This window comes from Elephas maximus, chromosome 23 (assembly GCF_024166365.1).
Source record: "Elephas maximus indicus isolate mEleMax1 chromosome 23, mEleMax1 primary haplotype, whole genome shotgun sequence".
In the NCBI taxonomy this organism is placed as follows: Eukaryota; Metazoa; Chordata; class Mammalia; order Proboscidea; family Elephantidae; genus Elephas; species Elephas maximus.
In genome coordinates this window covers 70,466,303-70,482,227 of record NC_064841.1, presented here as the reverse complement: position 1 = coordinate 70,482,227, position 15,925 = coordinate 70,466,303, and positions in this window count along the sequence as shown.

The following is a 15,925-nucleotide window of genomic DNA, read 5'->3' as shown; positions in this document are numbered from 1 at the left end:
ACTTAATGATGACGATCAAAGACAGTCTTTAGTATGAATTGCACCTCAACGTAAATAAAATAAAAATCCCCTCAACTGGACCAATAAGCAACATCATGATAAACGATTGAAGTTGTCAAGGATTTCATTTTGCTTGGATCCGCCATCAACATCCAAGGAAACAGCATTGGGCAAATCTGCTGCAAAGGACCCCTTTGAAGTGTTGACAAGCAAAGATGTCACTTTGAGGAGTAAGGTGTGCCTGACCCAAGCTATGATGTTCTCAATCACCTCATACACATGGTAAAGCTGAACAATGAATAAGGAAGACAGAAGAAGAATTCACATCTTTCAATTATGGTGTTGGCAAAGAACATTGGATATACCATGGACTGCCAGAATGAACAAATCTGTCCTGGAAGAAAAACAGCCAGAATGCTCCTTAGACACAAGGAAGGAGAGAGTTTGTCTTACATACTCTGGACATGCTATCCGGGGGGACCATTTCCCAGAGAAGGGCATCATGCTTGGTAAAGTAGAGGGTCACCGAAAAAGAGGGAGACCCTTAATGAGATGGATTGACACAGTGGCTGCAACAATGGTCTCAAGCATAGCAACGATTATGAGGACAGCGCAGGACTGGTCAGTGTTTCATTCTGTTGTACACAGGATGGCTATGAGTCAGAACCGGCTGAAAGGAAAGGGTTTCCTTTTTTTTTCCTTGTAAGCTAGTGTGAAATTCTTTAAGTTTTCCTTCATCTCAGAATACCTTTAAAAAAAAAATTTTTTTTTTTATTTCCGTTTTATTCACGAAGGAAAGTTTTGCCAGATAAAGAATTCACGGTTGACAGTTAATCTTTCAGTACTTGAAAAATGTGCCACTTTCTCTTTGCCTCCATGTTTCAGATGAGAAATCCACTGTCATTTGAATTTCTTGTAAGTTAATATGTCATTTCTCTGAGTTTACTTTTAAGATTTTTTTCTTTATCTTTGGATTTCAGAAGTTTAGTTATGATATGCCTTAATGCGGATTTCTTTGGTTTTATCATTTTGTGGGGTTCACTCAGTTTCTGGAATCTATTGATTTGGGCTTTCACCAAATTTGAGTAAGTTTTCAGCCATTATTTGTTTGAATTTTCCTGAACCCCCACTGTCTTTCACCTCTCCTGCTGGAGCTCTAATGACATTAGTGTTAGCTTTTTGTTATTGTACTACAAGCTCCTGAGGCACTCTTCTTTGGTTTTCAGGGGTTTTTTTAGTTGATTTTTTCTCTTGTTTAGATTCAGTTAATTTTACTAGTCTGTCCTCAAGTTCACTGATCATATCCTCTGTGATCTCCACTCTGCTTTGGAGTCCATTGAGCAAATTATTATTTTTTCTTATTGCATTTTTGAGTCCTTAAATTGCTTTTTTTTTATAACTTCTGTTTTTTTTTTTTTTTTTTTTGAATCCACCAAGCGCTCTTTGGAAACTCTATGGGGCAGTTCTACTCTGTCCTATAGGGTCGCTATGAGTCGACGGCACTGGGCTGGGTAATTTTTCTGGGTGAGATTTTCTATTTTGTTTTCTCTGTTTTAAGGGAATTCGCAGTTGCTTGTTGAAGCATTTTTAAGATGGCTGCTTTAAAGTCATTGACAGATAATTCCAACATTTAATCAATTTCTGTGTTGGCAGGTTCTTCCTAAGACAGGTGATTTTTATTTTTTTTACTGTGTATAAGATATATTATTTTAGGGGACTTTGAATCCTTAGTATATCTTTCAATTAGCTGTCAATTACTCTGTTTAGGTCAAGCACACAAGTCCTGGATTACTTTGGTAGACTGATCTCAATGACAGCTGTCTTTTCAAAGCCTTTATGTACAATAGGTCTCCTTGCTTTATCTGGTATCTCTGAGACTCCTACTTGTCCTTACAGTTACTGCCTAAGGGAGCAGAAGGAGTTTCCCCAGGCTGGTCTACCTGGTGCTTCTAAGTCTAGGGAGAAATTTCCAGCTCACAAGAATGAAAAGGCTTCCAGAATCTGGCTGCTTCTTGCTGTGCCACCCACTAGCCTACCTCTTGGTGAAAGAATGAGTTTGAGCCCTTTAGGATGAGAAGGCTTCCTCTGGCAGGTTCCCTCCAGTCTATGGTGTATGGCCAATTTTTAAAATAATATATTTTGGTTCATCAAATAATGGAAGACCCAGACACATTAAAAGTGTGTGCTGAAAATTTATTGAAAGAATGAGTCTACCTAAGATGTTCTGAATTTTAAACAAAAAAATAGCATCAACCGTGTTGTGTCCCGAGAGTCTCAAGGGAGGCCTGGCACAGCTTGGTCTGCACCTGTATCGTACGTGGCGATCTCATGGGCCACGTGGAGGAAGAATTTTTTAGCCCTGTGTCTACTATTTCAGCTGTTTCTCTGTTTCAAGCTTCCAGACAGAGTATCATAGAACATAGCTGAGTTCCCCTTAAAACATTCGGCCATCTGATGTTGATGGACAAGTCTTTAAACTAGTTTCTCAGAAGAGCATAGAAATCATGCTCCAGCCCAGCTCTTAAAAACCATGAATATTCATTAGTAAGTTATTTGAGCAAAGGGGTTTTATATATCTACTTCAATCTCTTGTATTAATAGATAAATAATGAATATTTCCTGGATGGATATATTTATAAATCTGAATGTAATTTGAAATTTGGCTTCAATTATATAGCTTTGCTTCAGAATTTCTGAGAAAGCTTCCATTGTATGTATTATCCTGTTCCTTTCTCATAAATTCCAATTTCAGGGAATCAGAAGTAAATTATTATTTACCCTTAGGAATTTGAGAAAACACAAATTTTTACTACATTTTAGAGTACAATTTACATCTCGTTTTTTCATTTTTGCCAGTGTGTTGGCTTTATTGAATGTAAGGTACAGGTAGTTGCCAATTTATGACATATTCAAGTTAAAACAAACCACAATTATGACCATTGAGTATTTTTTTTTTTTGTACATCTTACCCTTAGTAATATGTAGTACATATAGTATTGCAAGACATGGTTTACTGATGTTATCACTCTAAAATGTTCACTCGTAGATGTTCCATTTTAGGATTTACTGTTTAAAACACTGCCATATAGATTTAATTTTCTAAACTAAATCAGAGGCTTCAGTTGCTTAAAAACATGGACCCAAATGCTGATGGCTTTGCTAAAGATTCGGGAAGAAATCAGATGTTACCGCAGAATATATGAACACAAAGAAAAGGAACGTACAGACAACTCTCACTAGTTTTAGAACTAGAAACACCACCTCCCTTCCTAAGCTTAATCCAGGTGATCCAGGACCTTCCATATGTGGAGTGACACCACAACAGGCAAAGTATCAACGTCGTGCAACTCTTCTTCATTGTCGGAGTAAATTTTTATTGTTTGTGAGTTTTTTTATGTATATATGCATGTATTGAAATATATCTGTAAATTTATGTATAATGTTTCCAACCCCCGTGGAACATTAGTAAACTTTCTGGTAGACGAGCATTCTGCTGATGAAGAATTAGATTTAAATTTCAGAATGACTGAGAATTTTAGCCTCTCTGCCACATCTGACTTACAGCCTACCCTAAAGCAAGATTCTTTTTTTTTCCTTCCTTCCAGGATTTTACTATTACACATACCACTGCAATTAATAGCCTGTTAGTCATTTTGTATTTTTGCTAGTATGATTCTTTTTTCTCTAAATTTTTTTTATTTTGTTGTTGTTGTTGTTGAGAATATACATAGCAAAACATACACCAATTCAACAGCTTCTACATGTGTAATTTAGCAATATTGATTATATTCTTCAAGTTGTGCAATCATTCTCATCTTCCTTTTCTGAGTTGTTTTTCCCTCATTAACATAAATTTCCTGCCCTCTAAGGATCCTATCTAATCTTTTCCAGTTGCCATGATCAGTTGGATCCCATATAGACAGTTCTTAAAAGAGCATAATGCTCAAGGAAGACCTTTTTTTACTAATTAAGCTAAACTGTTGTTCAGTTTTAAGATGCCTTAATGGGATATTTTTGGTTTAAGGTTTAAAGACTATCTTAGGGTAAGAGTTTCAGGGGTCCATCCACCCTCCATGGCCCTAGAAAGTTTAGAGTCTATGAGAATTTGAGATTCTGTTGTACATTTTTCCCTTTTTGATCAGGATTTTTCTATGGAATCTTTGATCACCATGTTCAGTAATGGTAGCCGGGCACCATCTGGTTCTTCTGGTCATGCCAAAGGAGGCAGTTGTTCCTGGAGGCAATTAGCCACAGATTCCATATCCTCCTCCAATTCCTCTCTTTCTTCCTCTATTTTTCCAGGTGAGACCAACCGTTTTGCTTTGGATGGCCACTCATAACCTTTTAAGACTCCAGGGCTACCTAATGAACTAGAAGGTAGAATAGGAGCACTAAACATGTTGTTAGGCCAATTAACTGGGATTCCCCATGAAACCATGACCCTAAAACTCCAAACCAAGGAATCAGACCCCATGAGGTCTTGGGTTATACATAAGCAAGTTCAGCAGCTGCTTTTTTATTCTTGTCATTGGTGTAAATGTAACTATCAGACAACTTCTGGCAATTCAACTTTTTTCAGTTGTAAAATTTGTTGAGTGTAATAACAATAATTGGCTGTGCAATGCTACCATTAATCCAAGTGATTTTTCCACCACAATTGAACCCTCTATTCCCCATCTGTCCCACCTCTGGTAACCACTGATATGCTTTAGTCTCTCTACAATTGCCTTTTCTTGTCTTTTTATATAAGTGAGGTCATACAATATTTTTGTTAGTTTGTTTTTGTGATTAGCTTATTTCACTCAGCATAATGTCTTCAAGCTCCATCCATACTGCAACATGTATCAAGACTCCATTTCTCCTATTGGCTTAGTAGTATTCCATTACATGTAGGTTCCACATTTTGTTTATCCATTCATCTGTTGATGGTGCTTTTTGATTGTTTCCACCTTTTGGCTATTGTGAATAGTGCTGCACTGAACGTTGGGGTACAAATCCCTTTTTGGGTCTCTGCTTTCAAGACTTTTGGGTATATACCTGGGAGTGGAGTTGCTGGGTCATATGGTAGTTCTATTTTTAGTTTTTTGAGGAAATACCACTCTGTTTTCTACAATGGCTCTACCATTTTGCCTTCCCATTAGCAACGGATAGATGCGGCAGTTTCCCTACATTCTTGGTAATATTTGCTACTTTCTGCTTTTTTTTTTTTTTTAATCTTAGCCATCCTAGTGGAAGTGAGATGGTATACCATTGTGGTTTTGGTTTGCATCTCTCTGATGGCCAGTGGTTGGGTTATTTCTCTTTTTGTCATTAAGCTGCCCAGCCACTAATGCAAAGTTCTTAACAGAGAAAAATAAAGCATAAAATTCCATTACATCAGAGGTATTCAAATCTTCTTACGTATTTTCAAACACTAGTTTATAACTGTAAACTTGTTGCCATTGAATCGATTTGGGCTCATAGTGACCCTATAGGACAGAGTAGAACTGCCCCATAGGGTTTTTGTGGAGCACCTGGTGGATTCAAACTGCTGACCTTTGGGTCAACAGCCTTAGCTCTTAACCACTATGCCTCCAGGGTTTCTGACTAGTTTATAGTCAACCCAAATATTTGTTGATTATCTACTTTACTTAAATCATTATCCTAGCTCCAAAGAAGAATATCTTACTGTTTCCAAATTCTAGTTTTAATGCAGAGCAAGTAGAAGTTGCTAGGGCTTCTGCAATGCTGCGCTAATCCTATAGGCTACTTCTATTCCACCCTTTCAAAAAAAATTCAGAGTTTATTTTCTGATCCAGAAATCCTCCCCTATGCCCACCACCACCATCCTTTATGATTATTTCTGTACATGGCAGTGTCTTCACCTCTAGGATCTTTGCAATTAAGACAGGTATTTAGAACTTCAAATAGCACACACACAGACTCCCGTTTTTCCAGGGTTTCCTTTTGCTGCTAGTAATTAAATATTTATTTAAAAAAAAAAAAAGAATTTCAAAGAGACTATTTTGTTTGCATCAAGGACAGAGGAATAGATTAAGAAGAAAGGTGAGAGATTATGTTCTATGTGTGAGATGTTGAGAAATAAAATATAATATGAACCCCCCAATTTCCAGGAACATGGGTAATCCAGGAAGGGCATACACTAGGTTTGGAGTTGAGTTTGTGTCACTAGAAAAAATACTAGAAGTGTAGTCTTTATCTAGTGGCTTTGCACCTTGGAAGAAAGAGAGAGCAAAGCAGCTGTTCTGTACTGCTCAAGGAATCTAACTTCTACATTCAAAATGGCCTCTAACGTTGGAACAGGTTTCTGAATTCTAAACAATAAATTTACAGATGAATATTCAAAAAGCAACCTATGAATAAAATGAGAACTACTACTCTTTCCAATGAAATGTCATCGTCAAAGATTTCTTTATCAAAAGAAGAATGTATGCTTTGAATAATTTCTTAAATCTGATTATCAATTCCTAGACCTTAACAAACTTTTCCATTAATACTTATTGATCGTCACTGTTATGGTCCTGATTTCCTCTGAATACAATGCATGGATAATCTTGCTCTTAATTGTTATTTAACTAAATAGTTAACTAATTAGACTAGATGAAGAGCCTTAGAAGCCTACTGAATATATGTAACTATTTGAACACATCACTTAACTGATTTTCCAATATGAAAATTCTACATGACATAAAAGTTGAAGAATAGTAAGTAATCATAGTAATAAATGAAAAATATAAGAATAAATGAAAACATGTAATAATAAATTAAAACAAAATGTCAGCATGTTGATCATTTTCTTTTAGTTTTATGTCACATTAAGAAAACCAAAAGATATAAATTATTTTCAAAAAAATTGAATCTGACCATAAAACTGTCTTTTCTTCTTTTCTACTTACAACCTTAATACATGTAAGTACATAATTTACACAATTATGACCACAGTTATAACATATGGATATAATTCATGCTTTTAAACATGATTTCTGTAGATTCCTTCATGTTGAGTGATTTTTAAATGAATAAAATAATACATAGCACCATTTCATATAAATTGTTGGTTGAAAATTTCTCTGTATCAGAAGATGGTAATTTGCATCTGGAAATACCAAAGAACACTTTATTTGCACTTATGGATGCATATACACACATGTACACAAACATAGACATACAAAACATCTGCATTCTTGTAGAAAAGTGAATATATATCTATGCATACACAGTCTAAGATATTTTAAACTTGTTTGAAATAATATTTAATATTTTAAAAATTACCTGTTTTTTCCATAGCTAACTCATTTACTAATTTTCTAATTATTTATAAAATAGATATGTTTTAAATACTTCCCCATTGTGATAGTTAACTTTATGTGTCAAGTTGGCTAGGCTATGATTCCCAGTGGTTTGGTCAAATTCTAGACTAGTTGCTGTTCCGTAATGTAATGATGTAATGTAATACAATGTAATGTAGTATAATCAGACCTTATAGTGCAATCTAATATAATCACTCAATCAATCAGTTGAAAGAGGAGTTTCTATAGGGTATGGTTTGCTTCCAAGCTATAAAGAAATATTTTGGTAGAACTAGCCTCTCTCCACTCTACATTCTTCTCCTCTCCTGACCTACAGATCTTGGGACACAAGCCTTCAGAAGTCCCCAGCCTGCCACCTGACCTGTAGATTTGGACTTCCCAGGACCAACAATTCCATGAGTCAATTCATTGAAGTAGGTCTCTCTCTCTCTCTCTGTCTTTCTCTGTATATATATACATATATATATCTCACCCGTTTAATTTCTCTAGAGAACCCAAACGAGGACACCACTATCAATTTATTATGGATAAAATTAGTTGTAAACATACTTATTCAATATTCATCACATGATACATAGTAGCTACCCTATCCCTTATTATTGAGACTATTGACAACATCATTTTCACATTACTGGAATTATCTGACTAGTGTTTTGGGTCACACATTGCCTTTTTTGAGACCAATCTAAAGTTAAGTTTCAAAGACTCATTGTATTTTTCCTTTTCAAAAAAGCAACTCAATGTATTTAGTGTCACTAAATGAGCATAGGAAAAAGTAACAGATGAAAACTAGACAGAAAAGTGCATCACACATGTCTAAAACAATACAGCCTGACATGTAAAGTGTGGATTACAGTAGTAAATGTGGACAATAAAAATATCCCTACTGGAACATGATATTACTAATCGTGACAACATGGAATTATGTGACAGCTAATGTACTGCAATGAAGGATTCAAAATGACATACTAAGTGTGCTTACAAAAATGTTTAACCTAAATCTAAATTTAATTATCAGTTTATAGGAAATACAACAGGTAGAGGAACAAATTTAATATTGTCATGGATTTCAGACGAATTTGCAAGATCATTTATGCTGTGAGATAACTGGTTTGACTCCTCTGAGTCAGTACCGCAGAGGGGGTGGAGGGGTGGAGGGAGGAACTGGAGCCCAGGTCTGGAGTAAAGGAGAGGAAGAGACATAAGAATCAACTGCAAAATAGATGAAGTTTGATCAAATACTAGTTTTAAAAAAGCTATGGAGTAAATACCAGTTTTAAAATAAAAAAGATAGACCCAAACTCAATGGCCTTCCAGTGAATTTCAACTCATAGCTATCCCATAGGACAGAATAGAACTACCCCATAAGATTTCTAAGGAGCAGCTGATGGATTTGAAATGCTGACCTTTTGGTTAGCAGCGTTAGCTCTTAACTGAACCATCAGGGCTCCAAAAGATAGACAGTTGGAGATATTATATGATTATTCATTTTCCTATGAGAGGTAATATTATTGCAGTTTTACTCGTGAAATTTCTTATGGAATGCATGCTGAAATGTTCAGGAGGGAATTATTACAATTGTCATAACATCTAAAGCTTATTTTAAAAGGTATATATATTCTCCTAGGGAATGTAAATATATGTGCGTGTGTCTTAGTACAGTTTTAATATATATATCTTTATGTATGTGTGTGTATTTATAAATATATATATAGAGAGAGACAGAGAGACCTAGAGAGAGAGACAGGAGGAGAGGGAGACAGAAACAGAAGGCAAATATGGCAAATCATTAAAAAAATTTAAATATAAGTGAGGAGTAAAAAGTCTTATTTTACTGTTCCTTTGATACTTCTATATGTTTGTAGTACTTTACACTGAATTATGGGGAAAATTATTTCTAATTTTTTTTTTTGGGAAATTCTCATATATACAAAGCCATTGCCATTATCATCTCATCCTAGTCTGACTTCATGTGTTTGTTTTCTCTTTATGCATTCATTCGACCAACATATTTACATATTTACTATATGCCAGGTAATGTTCGAAGTCCAGGAGATATGATATTGACAAATATTTATGCATCATTTACAGGTCATTAAAGACAAAATCTATGAAAATAATAAGCATAATAAAGCACAAAAGGAGTCTAGGGAAGGCCATGGAAGTTGGGGAAAAGGTTTGTTGTCATTTTTCCAGGATGGTTAAGAGAGGCTTCAATGAAAACGGGATTGCGATGGTCTGTTTTATAAATCAACTTAGTTTCAGCTACTGTTGTTATGTGCCATCATTTTTGTTCCCATTCATAGCAACCCTATGTACAACAGAACGAAACCTGCCGGTTCCGCACCATCCTCACAATTGTTGCTATCCCCAAGCTCATTGTTGCAGTGACTGTGCCAAGCCATCTTGTAGAGGGTCTTTCTGTATTACCTCTGGCCTTCTGTATAGCCAAGAATGATGTCCTTCTGCAGGGGCTGATCATTTTTGTTAACGTGTCCAAAGTATGTGAGATGAAGTTTCCCTATCCTTGCTTCTAAGGAGCATTCTGGCTATACTTCTTCCAGGACAGATTTGTTCATTCTTTTGGCAGTCCATGGTATAGTCAATATTCTTTGCCAATGCCATTATTCAAAAACTTCAATTCTTCTTCTGTCTTCCTTATCCACTGCTCAGCTTTCGCACACATATAAGTGGATGGAAAACACCACGGCTTTTGTCAGGCACACTTTAGTGTGACATCTTTGCTTTTCTTACACCTCAAAGGGACCTCTTGCAGCAGATTTGACCAATGCAATGTGTTGCTTGAACTCTTGACTGTGGCTTCCATGGGTGTTGATTGTGGATCCAAGTAAAATAAAATCCTTGACAACTTCAATCTTTTCTCCGTTTATAATGATGTTGCTTATTGATCCAGTTCTAAGGATTTTTTTTTTTTTTTTTTTTTATGTTGAGGTGTACCCAAAATACTGAAATCTGTAACCTTTGGTCTTCATCAGTAGATGGTTCAAATCCTCTTCGCTTTCAGTAAGCAGGGTTGTATCATCTGTATAACACAGGTTATTACTGAGTCTTCCTCCAATCCTGATGCCCCATTCTTTTTCGTATAGTTTAGCTTCTCAGATTATTTGCTCAGCATTCGGATTGAATTAGTATGGTGAAAGGATACAACCCTGACACACACCTTTCCTGACTTTAAACCACACGGTATCCCTTTATTCTGTTCGAACTACTGCCTTTTGGTCTATGTACAGGTTCCTCAAGAGCAGAATTAAGTGTTCTGGAATTCCCACTCTTCACAATGTTATCTGTAATTTATTATGATCCACCCAGTCGAATGCCTTTGTATAGTCAACAAAACACAGGTAAACATCTTTCTGGTATTCTCTGTTTTCAGCCAGGATCCAAGGATATCTGCAATGATATCCCTGGTACCATGTCCTCTTTTGAATCTGGCTTGAATTTTTGGCAGTTCATAGTGGTTGGACTGCTACAACTGCTTTGAATAATCTTCAGCAAAATTTTACTTATGTGATATTGCTGATATTGTTCAATCATTTCAGCATATGGTTACATCACCTTTCTTGGGAATGGGCTTAAATACAGATCTCTTTCAGTCAATTGGCCAGGTAGCTGGCTTCCAATTTTCTTGGGATAGACAAGTGAGCACTTTCAGTGCTGCTTCCATTTGTTGAAACATCTCAGTTGGTATTTCGCCAATTTCAGGAGCCTTGTTTTTTACCAATGTCTTCAGTGAAGCTTGGACTTCTTTCTTCAGTACCATCGGTTCTTGGTCATATGCTACCTTCTGAACTGATTGAATGTCGGCCAATTCTTTTTGGTACAATGACTCTGTGTAGTCCCTCTATCTTCTTTTGATGCTTCTTGTGTTGTTCAGTATTTTGCCCAGAGAATCCTTCACTATTGCAACTCGAGGCTGGAATTTTTTCTTCAGTTCTCTAAGCTTGAGAAATGCCAAGTGTGTTCTTCCCTTTTGGTTTCCTATCTCCAGGTCTTTGCACATATCATTATAATACTTTACTTTGTCTTCTCAAGCTGCCCTTTGAAATCATCTGTTTAGGTCTTTTACTTCATCATTTCTTCCTTTCACTTTTTCTACTCTATGTTCAAGAGCCACTTTTAGAGTCTCTTCTGACATCCATTTTGGTCTTTTATTTCTTTCTTGTCTTTTTAATGACCTTTTGCCCTTTTCATGTATACTGTCTGTCGTGGATTGAATTATTCCCCCCCCGCCAAAAAAAATTGTGTATCAGTTTGGCTGGTCAGGATTCCCAGTATTGTATGATTTTCTCATGTGTTGTAAATCCTGCCTCTATGATGTTAATGTGGGAGGATGGGCAGCAGTTGTGTTAGTGATGCAGGACTCAACCTACAAGACTGGATTATGTCTTGAGGCAATCTCATGAGATATAAAAAAACAAAAGTGAACAGAGAGACAGGTGGACCTCATACCACCAAGAAAGCAGTGCTGGGAGCAAAGAACCTCCTTTAGACCCTGGATCCCTGCTCAGAGAAGCTCCTGGTCTGGGGAAAGGTTGATGAGAAGGCCTGCAGAGATAGAAAGACTTCCCCTGCAGCTGACACCCTGAATTTGGACTTTTAGCTTACTTTACCTTGAGAAAATAAAATTCTCTTTGTGAAAGCCATCTACTTGTGGTATTTCTGTTATAGCAGCACTGGATGACTAAGTCTATGTCCTTGATGTCATTGCATAACTGGTCTAGTCTTAGGTCATTAGTGTCCAATGTGTCAAGTTTGTAATTGAGATGTTTTCTAAATTCAAGTGAGATATACTCAAGTTTGTATTTTGGTTTTTGTGGACATATTTTAATTTTCTTCAGCTTCAGCTTGAACTTGCATATGAACAGTTGATGGTCTATTCCACTTTTGTCCCCTGGCCTTCTTATGACTGATGATATTGAACTTTTCCATTGCCTCTTTCCACTGAAGTAGTTGTTTTGACTTCTGTGTTTTCCCTCCGGCAAGGTCTGCATGAATAGTCACAGTTTATGTTGTTAAAAAAAGGTATTTGCAATGAAGAAGTTGTTGGTCTTGGAAAAATTCTATCATGCAATCTCTGGAGTCATTTCTATCTCCAAGGCCTTATTTTCCAACTATGGATTCTTCTTCTTTGTTTCCAACTTTTGCATTCCGATCACTGGTAATTATCAGTGCATCTTGATTGCACGTTTGATCAATTTCAGACTGCAGCAGTTGGTAAAAATCTTCAATTTTCTCATCTTTGGCATTAATGGTTACTGTGTACATCTGAATAATAATTATATTACTTGATCTTCCTTGTAGGTATATGAATAATATGCTATCATTGATAGCACTGTTCTTCAAGATAGATCTTGAAATGTTCTTTTTTTACAATGAATGCAAAGCCAGTCCCCTTCAATTTGTCATTCCTGGAATAGTGGACCATATGATTATCTGACTCAAAATGGCCAATACCAGTCCAGTTCAACTCACTAATTTTTGATGACTTCCAATTTTTCTAGATTCATGTTTTGTATATTCCTTGTTCAGATTATTAATGGATGTTTATAGCTATTTCTTCTCATTTTTAGTCATGCCATATCAGCAAATGAAGGCCCTGAAAACTTTGCTCCATCCCCACGAGTCTGTGAGTATGCCATACTGTGGTGGTTTGCATGTCGTTATGATGCTGGAAGCTATGCCACCAGTATTTCAAAAACAAGCAGGGTCACCTATGTTGGACAGGTTTTAGGGGAGCTTCCATACTAAGACAGACTAGGAAGAAGGATCTGGCAGTCTACTTTTGAAAAAATTGGCCTGTGAAAACCTAATGAATAGCAGTGGAGCATGGTCTGATATATTGCCAGAAGATGAGCTCTTGAGGCTTGAAGGTACTGAAAATATGACTGGAGAAGAGTTGTCTCCTCAAAATTTCAGCTATAGTATCCTGCTACTCAATGAAACACTAATTTAGGGGTTGTTTCAAAGGTATTTTAGATGTGATTAAAGTCTAGATTCAGTTGACTTTAAGTATGAAGATTTTTTCTAGATAACTTAAGCAGGCCTGATTCAATCAGTTGAAAGCACTTAGAGCATAGCTGAGGTGTCTCTAAAGAAGAAAAATATTTGCCTGTAACTAAATCTTCAGCTCTTGCCTGAGCAGTCCAGCCTGCTCAATGATTTTAAGTGAATGAGGAGCCGAATCTTGTGTATATGCTTTTTGGTGGTGGTTTTAATTTGAGTAAGATATGGAGATGTTAGAGGGTTCTAGGAAAGGAAATGACATGTTCTAATTTTTTTTTTGAAGACCCACTCCAGATTTGGGGTATAGATTATAAAAAGGGCAAGGGAAGAAGGTCCCTGTTAGAGGCTTTTTCCAGGAAAGATGTGATGGTAGTTGTTAGAGTTCTAAGAGTTAGTAGGATTCTGGGTATATATGGATGTAGAATGAACAAGATTTACTCACAAATCATGTGTTGGAGAGAAGAGAGGAATCAAAGCTGCTCCCAAACATTGCCCTGGGGAACTAAAAGAATTAAGTTTCCACTTACTGAGATAAAAGAAAAGAAAAAAAAAAAAAACTATCAAAGGAATGGGATTATGCAAGATAATCAGGAGTCTCTTTTTCTGAACTCATGAAATCTTCCTATTATAAAATCCCATTAGCGGCATCATTTCTGTTTCTTGCCAATGCTATGCTGAGACTTCCACTGCTCGAATTAAAAGATGGTCACAACACTAATGGGGCATACCTGTAGGTTTATTCAGAAATGTATTCCTGGCCAAAGGATCAGCCTGAGCAAAGCAAAGAGACCAGGAAGAGCCTGCCATGTTTGGAGAACTGCAGTTCGTTCATTGTACATGGATTGAAAGTTCAAAGAGAGGCTAACCAGAGTGAAAGGCTTCACGTGCCATATTAAGACAACATGTTGTCATTCTGAAGTCAGTCCTCTCCACCATTACCTGCTAATGTCCTCAAACCAGAATCTCACACAATGATTCCTCTTTCTGCTCTAGCAGTAAATCACTCATTGGCAAGTTGTCTACTTTTTCTTAAAGCTGGGAGCATCATGGCATCACTTAACTTCAGTTGTGATGACTCGGGAAAGTGCACAGAGGTGCATTGTCTAACTTTGCCTACTCTTTACCCACACAGGAAAAGACTTGCTGCAGCCAATACTTCTGTCTGCAGACATAACCTTCTCATCTTCAGCATTTGTATTCTTATATAAAACTGTTCAGGAGAAAAGAAGCACGTGAGAAAGGAAATAGAGATTAGTTTTCTCCACTTATGAGAGAATAAAAATCAGATAAGTTTGAATGGATTTACAATGCCAAAAATATGCAGTCATTATTTAAAAAAAAGTATTCACTATCACATAAATTGAATTGTAATGATAATAGTCACAATTGTGAGAACTCTCTACACTAAAAACTCTTTGCCATAATTGTCCAAGACAAAACTTGTAACCTAATGGGCCCTTAGGCTGGCCCCTAAATTCAATGACATTAGTACTGTCTATTCCACCTAAAACTGTATGTACATTTCAAAAATAATATCAGTTTACTCCTGGTCACAGCAGGATTACAGCAGGATACATCTGAATAGAGGACAGACCAGAGGAAAACCTACTTGAGTTTCCATTTCTGTGTCTTTAACAATGTGTGGTTGGTTCCAGTCCTAAATTTTATGTCAGAAAATAAACATTGAAAAAAAAAAGTAATTCGAATGGCTATACCTGTTCTTGTCGTGACGTGTATCGATTACACTGTCTCAAGAATTCTTTTCAATTGTCTTAGAATGCAGTTTTTTGCTTCTGCATCCCATAATAATAATCCTTCTGGAAGTTTGATTTTAGAATGTAGGTATTTGTCTCTTTAGATGTACGCTGTCCTATCCCAAGGGCAAAAACAGCTGAATTTTATCCACAGATCTGAGGCTATCAAATCACACAGTATTTAAAGGGTGGCAAAATGACAGGGTAAAGAGCAGGAAAATACTTGGATAATTTCAGTTTAATTGATTAAAAAAAATGGTACACACACACATACAAATATATAAACCAAAAAACCGAACTTGTTTCCGAAGGGTCGGTTACAACTCATAGCAACTCTATAGAACAAAGTAGAACTACCCATTCGGTTTCCAAGGAGTAGCTGGTGGATTCAAACTGCTGATCTCTTGGTTAGCAGCCATAGCTCTTAACCACCGCACCACCGGGGCTCCTTAAAAATGTATATAACATCTTTAAAAAGAATTAAAGTGTATCTTCTCTCATTTTACTCAAAAAGTATTTTCCGAAGTGTTCTATTAAGACATTATACCTGATGGCAAAATAACATTTAACAAGTTGGCTTTGGCCTATGGAGTTGAGTCATATAACCCATACATTTAATGGTACCTTGTCTTAGGCCCATTTCACATCACAAGACCAGGATTTAGCATTAGAAGGGATATAGGAGACTCTATTTCTTGAGTTCTGAAAGCCGAACCAGAGGCTGGCAAACATTTGTTGTAAAGGGCCAGGTAGTAAATATTTATGGCTTTGTAGGCCATATGGTCTCAGTTGCAACTATTCGACTCTGCCTTTGTGGTACAAAAGCAGCCACAGACA